The sequence below is a fragment of the Thalassophryne amazonica genome, unplaced genomic scaffold (genome assembly GCF_902500255.1).
Source record: "Thalassophryne amazonica unplaced genomic scaffold, fThaAma1.1, whole genome shotgun sequence".
Taxonomy (NCBI): Eukaryota; Metazoa; Chordata; class Actinopteri; order Batrachoidiformes; family Batrachoididae; genus Thalassophryne; species Thalassophryne amazonica.
Window position 1 is genome coordinate 34534 of NW_022986443.1, and position 5466 is coordinate 39999.

The 5466-nt window shown below is 39.3% G+C and overlaps 1 long non-coding RNA gene across 1 annotated transcript; it reads left to right on the plus strand.

Moving 5' to 3' along the window:
• The first annotated feature begins 506 nt into the window (after positions 1 to 506).
• Positions 507 to 3329, plus strand: LOC117506205. The gene is made up of 3 exons (XR_004559403.1): positions 507 to 518; positions 2290 to 2294; positions 3246 to 3329. It is a non-coding gene; the product is annotated as an uncharacterized LOC117506205 (long non-coding RNA).
• The last annotated feature ends 2137 nt before the right edge of the window (positions 3330 to 5466 follow it).

The window sequence follows — 5466 nt, forward strand, 5'->3', positions numbered from 1 at the left end:
CCATAGAAGCATGTTACATGGCCAAAATGTTGGCAGTGGACATTTCCTCACAATCCACCAGGTTGGTGATTAAACCTTTGTCTGTGGTGTTCTTGTAAACAACCTTCAAACAACTTCACTAATATGCATATGTCGCGGACATGAATGAGCGAAGCTCTTCAGCATCTCACCATGTCATTTAGCTCCTTAAGACTTTTTTCAGTAAATGCTTCTGGGGAGCATAAGCAGGGCTAAAAAAATCTTTGGCTTCTGGAGGCTTGCCCGCCAGACTCCCCCAAATACACCCCTCTTAACCCCCTGCCACTTTAAGCTTTTTTAAACGTAGATGTAAATTCATATTCAAACTTTATTATTGGTTGAGCTAATGTGATTAATAAATGGAATAGTTTTGACTGTGTTGAATGCTTGGTTTGCAAAGTAAATGTCAAACAATGTCAATGTCCATTGGATTCTATCGCATGTCAATCAATTCAATCAATCAATTTTTTTTTTTATATAGCGCCAAATCACAACAAACAGTTGCCCCAAAGCACTTTATATTGTAAGGCAAGGCCATACAATAATTATGTAAAACCCCAACGGTCAAAACGACCCCCTGTGAGCAAGCACTTGGCTACAGTGGGAAGGAAAAACTCCCTTTTAACAGGAAGAAACCTCCAGCAGAACCAGGCTCAGGGAGGGGCAGTCTTCTGCTGGGACTGGTTGGGGCTGAGGGAGAGAACCAGGAAAAAGACATGCTGTGGAGGGGAGCAGAGATCGATCACTAATGATTAAATACAGAGTGGTGCATACAGAGCAAAAAGAGAAAGAAACAGTGCATCATGGGAACCCCCCAGCAGTCTACGTTCTACATGCTGGGAACCCCCCAGCATGTGGCATATGTTACTCTGAAATGTGAAATGTGACAACTAAACATGACACATGGTGCAAACTATTCCTTTTTAAAACCCTATTAACTCAACCAATAATTTGCATCACATTTTTCAAAAATTGGACCAGCTTCAACTTTTGACCCCTGTACAAACTGAAACTGACCTTTGTCACCATTCTTGCTGTTTTTACCCCATAACATTCAGTCATAGATAGTCCAAACTATACTTTTTTGGAAAATTTATGATCAGACAAATAATTTGCTATGCTTTTCAATATGATTGGAGCATTTTTTTTTTTTTTTTTTTTTTTGGACCCCTGTGGAATTCTTCATTGACCCCTACCTGGTAGCCATGTTGGATTTTCAAATGGCCAACACTTTTTTTCTCAAGCACTGTTTTATGAAGAACATTCATGCCAAATCTGATGCTTGTATCACCAAGTGAACAATTCTGGCCAAAAGTCATACATATCTGCTCCACTATGCACAATATGGCCAAATTAGCTGAACCTTCAGATCATCTTTTTAAGAAAAACCTTCTCTACACCACTCCATCAGGAAGCTGTATTTTATATTTTTAATTAAATTTATACCAGGTTGTAGAGATTTGCTATCAGTTTGAGTTTAAGGAAAATAATTTTAGAAATTAGAACAGACAATGTGATAATCAGACAATGTGTTCAGCTTCAAATCTAGCTCAAACATTTTTCTTCTTCTACTAAGGTGGATTAGAGCTTTTTTTTGTGGAACACAGAGCCAACAACTGTATAGGACTGACCCAGCCGTCAATATGTGTCACCGATTTCAAAATGGCTTTTTTCAACCAGACGTGTGGTGCCATGACATGTCAATCAGGTGGCACCTGGAGGGTCCAGTAAGATTTCAGGGGAGTCCAGTGCAACCCAGCTACACCCATGCTGAGAAGTTTTCAACATTTCACATTTCCTGTTTCATTGAGGACTCAAAATTTTGCACTTCCTGTTTCAGTTTCAACTTGCCACTGAATTTCTGCTACATCCCACAAGATCTCATTTATTGTCAAACCAGGACGTGTTCAACATTTGATTTTTTTTAACTATTTAATGAGACAAACAAAAAGTTACACAGAAACCTTACAGAGGATTAAATACAACAGCAAAAACACCAAAGATCAACACCAAAGAGTTAATTAAAAACAAACAGATCAAAACTGGGGGGAGTATTATTAAAAAAAAACAAAAAAAAACATTTTCCAAAGTTCAACACATTTGGCATTTTCTGTTTCACTGTGGACTAAAAATCTGACACTTCCTGTTTGGGACTCAGTGTACCATGAGCGAGCTTTGTACTGCTGCATAGTGCTTCGCTCATATTATCTGAACACTGTGCAGGCTCTCCCTTTGCCATTAAAAATACAGTTTCATGATATGTTTAACTAGGGAAGGTTGAACCCAAAATGCAGGCAGCGATGATGAAGTGGTACATGCCAACACTCTGGTGATTTATTGTCACAATAATGACCAAATATCCAAACAAGGGCAAAAATAACACATGGCAAAGGATCCAAAATAAACACACAAGCAGAGTTCAAACAGAGACACAGGGAAGGATTCTAACACACTAGGGATCACACACATGCACAGAAAGATAAGTAGGCAATTTCTGAATGCTCACAATCCACAAGCAATGTTGTGAAAGTGTAGGAACACGGACCCACAACAGGGGGCGCAATGAACGGACAATGGGGAGAGTAAATAACAAGATTTACTACAGAAACCAGCACTAGTAATACAACAAACACAGTTTGGGGTCGAATCCGTTGGTGTCGTGTGGGCAGGCTCGAAGGTAGGAGACGTCTGTCTCAGTCGAACCGGAACCACCCAGATCTCCTCTGCCACCGAACCCTGGAAATACTGGAACCGCCAAGTCCCGAATTCCCAGGTGGCCACTGCCTCCGCTCGTCGGATCCGGTACTGCTGGCAGGAGAGAGCAACAACACACAGGAGTGGATGAACGCACCCCGTAACAGAGAGGGGAGAAGCCGCCTCCACCTCTTGGCAAGAATAGCAGGAAGGTGAGTACTTATCCCAAAATGAGGTGTTTAGTAGTCACCAGTCCTGAAAACAAGGTTTTAGTTGATAATGCAATGTGTACCTGCAGAGAATACTACCTTGGTCTTAGGCGATATCTCGGCACTGAGGTGGAGACGCCGTCCTCCTGATATACCTTGGTGCTGAGTAGAACAGCTGTGTCTGGTGATGGGTGACAGCTGTCACCCAGGCTACTCCCATGATGCGGCAGCGCCCTCTGGTGCCTGGAGCCCGCACTCCAGGCAGGGCGCCCTCTGGTGGTGGTGGGCCAGCAGTACCTCCTCTTCAGCGGCCCACACAACAAGCAATGTGAAACAATTGGCAAAACAACAGGGACAGAGGTGTGGCTTAAATGCAAAACTAACTGATGAGTAAATGAAAGACAGGTGGGTGACTAAGGCCAAGGTAAAGTGACAAAAGAAAGGTGGCAAAAAACTTACATCCATCAGAAGGTGAGTAGAAGATAAAACAAAATTATTAACCATCACAAAAGATGTAAAAAAAAAAACACAGAACAAAAATAAATAAACAAAGCAAAAACAATCATGTAACTCAAAAGTATGAACAGTGTAAGGGAACAGTCACAAGATAAACATCTATATCATCTAATAAAATTAAAAAGAGGTGATCAGCTAACAATAAGGACTGAACAAAAACCAAGGAACTCAAGTAGGAAAGCAATGTGGAACTCAAAGTACATAACTGGCAATGGAGAAAAAAATAACATAAAGACAAACACATGAAAAGGGACAATCATAAATCCAACTACAAAGAGAACTGAACCATATCCAAAAACGAAGTAAAGGAGCATCACCAGAAAACAATGTGGAACTGAGAAGTGACAGAGTCCAGAACCAGATGAACAAAACATGAAAAACCAAAGTGACACATATGGAAGACAACATACAGACCAAGAACTGAACATAGGTGCAGGGGAGAGACCAAGGACAAAGACAAAGGAAGATACACACGGAGGAATACACACAGATCACAAACAATGGCAGGGGACAGGACACTAACTCCAAGACACAGTCATGAATACAGGACTGGGAGTGCACACACACCCACAATACACACTTTCATGTCATAACCAAATACCATGAGTGTCAGAATTTCAATTTTAAGACTACCACCCACAACTGTAACTTTAATTTGAAACTGCTGAGAATGATATAAACTCAGGAAAAATTTGAACATCTGATTGAATTCATAGGTTATTAGGGATTTTATGGATAGGGATATTATGTAGGGAATTCTATTTTTAAATTAACTGATGTTTGAACTGAAACATCACAAAAAAAAAAAAATAAAAAAAATGCAAGTTTAAACAAGTTAAAATTGGGTTTGGAAGAGGGGGAAGGTTCTTCGGCACAGCAAAGCAAATAGACCTTACCTGCTTCATAACACTACATGTACATGTGGTTCTATTTTGACATTCTGAAACTGAATAAAAAATCATGAGTGTGGTCTCCTCTCTCATCAGTAATGGAATGAAAAGAACAGCGGGAAAGAAGAGTAATTTCACTGAAGCTAGTCCCGTCCTCCAACGGTACCACAGCAGTGATTCCTACAGCATTTCAGTACACCAACAGCGTCATTAAATCATTGCTCATTCAAAACCTTACATACTATAAACTATGATTTACAGGTCCAACAGCACCACTGCAGCAGTCCTCAAAGCCATTACACACTGCTGTGTCTGTTTACAGCACCCACAGCCAACAATTCAATATACCCTGGACCAAAGGGGTCACAGCTTTGTTCCACAGACCGGCAGGATCAATTTTGGTGCTGTGAAAGAACACCAAAATAGAATAAACTTTCTTTTATCTACTGGTTTGCTCTTGAGCAAGGACATTACCTAGACAGAAATATATATATATATATATATAATTTTAAGGGGGGGCTGATTGTGTGTTTTAATCTTATTTAATTCAAATATTAAATTTAAAGCAGTTATAGCCTTTAGATTATGGAACATACACAAAAAATGTTCACAAAATACTCACAGAAAATCATGGACTGTTCTATCCAGTCACCTTTAACTCAGAGCTAAAACCAGAACAAACCCTGAATGACGAACACCTCAAACGTGATGACTCACCATTATGTCACTGCTGTCTGCTTATCTACTGGTTTGCTCTTGAGCAAGGACATTACCTAGACAGAAATATCTATCTATCTATCTATCTATCTATCTATCTATCTATCTATCTATCTATCTATCTATCTATCTATCTATCTATCTATCTATCTATCTATCTATCTATCTATCTATCTATCTATCTATCTATCTATCTATCTATCTATCTATCTATCTATCTATCTATCTATCTATCTATCTATCTATCTATCTATCTATCTATCTATCTATCTATCTATCTATCTATCTATCTATCATTTTAAGGGGGGGCTGATTGTGTGTTTTAATCTTATTTAATCCAAATATTAAATTTAAAGCAGTTATAGGCTTTAGATTATGGAACGTACACAAAAAATGTTCACAAAATGCTCACAGAAAACCAT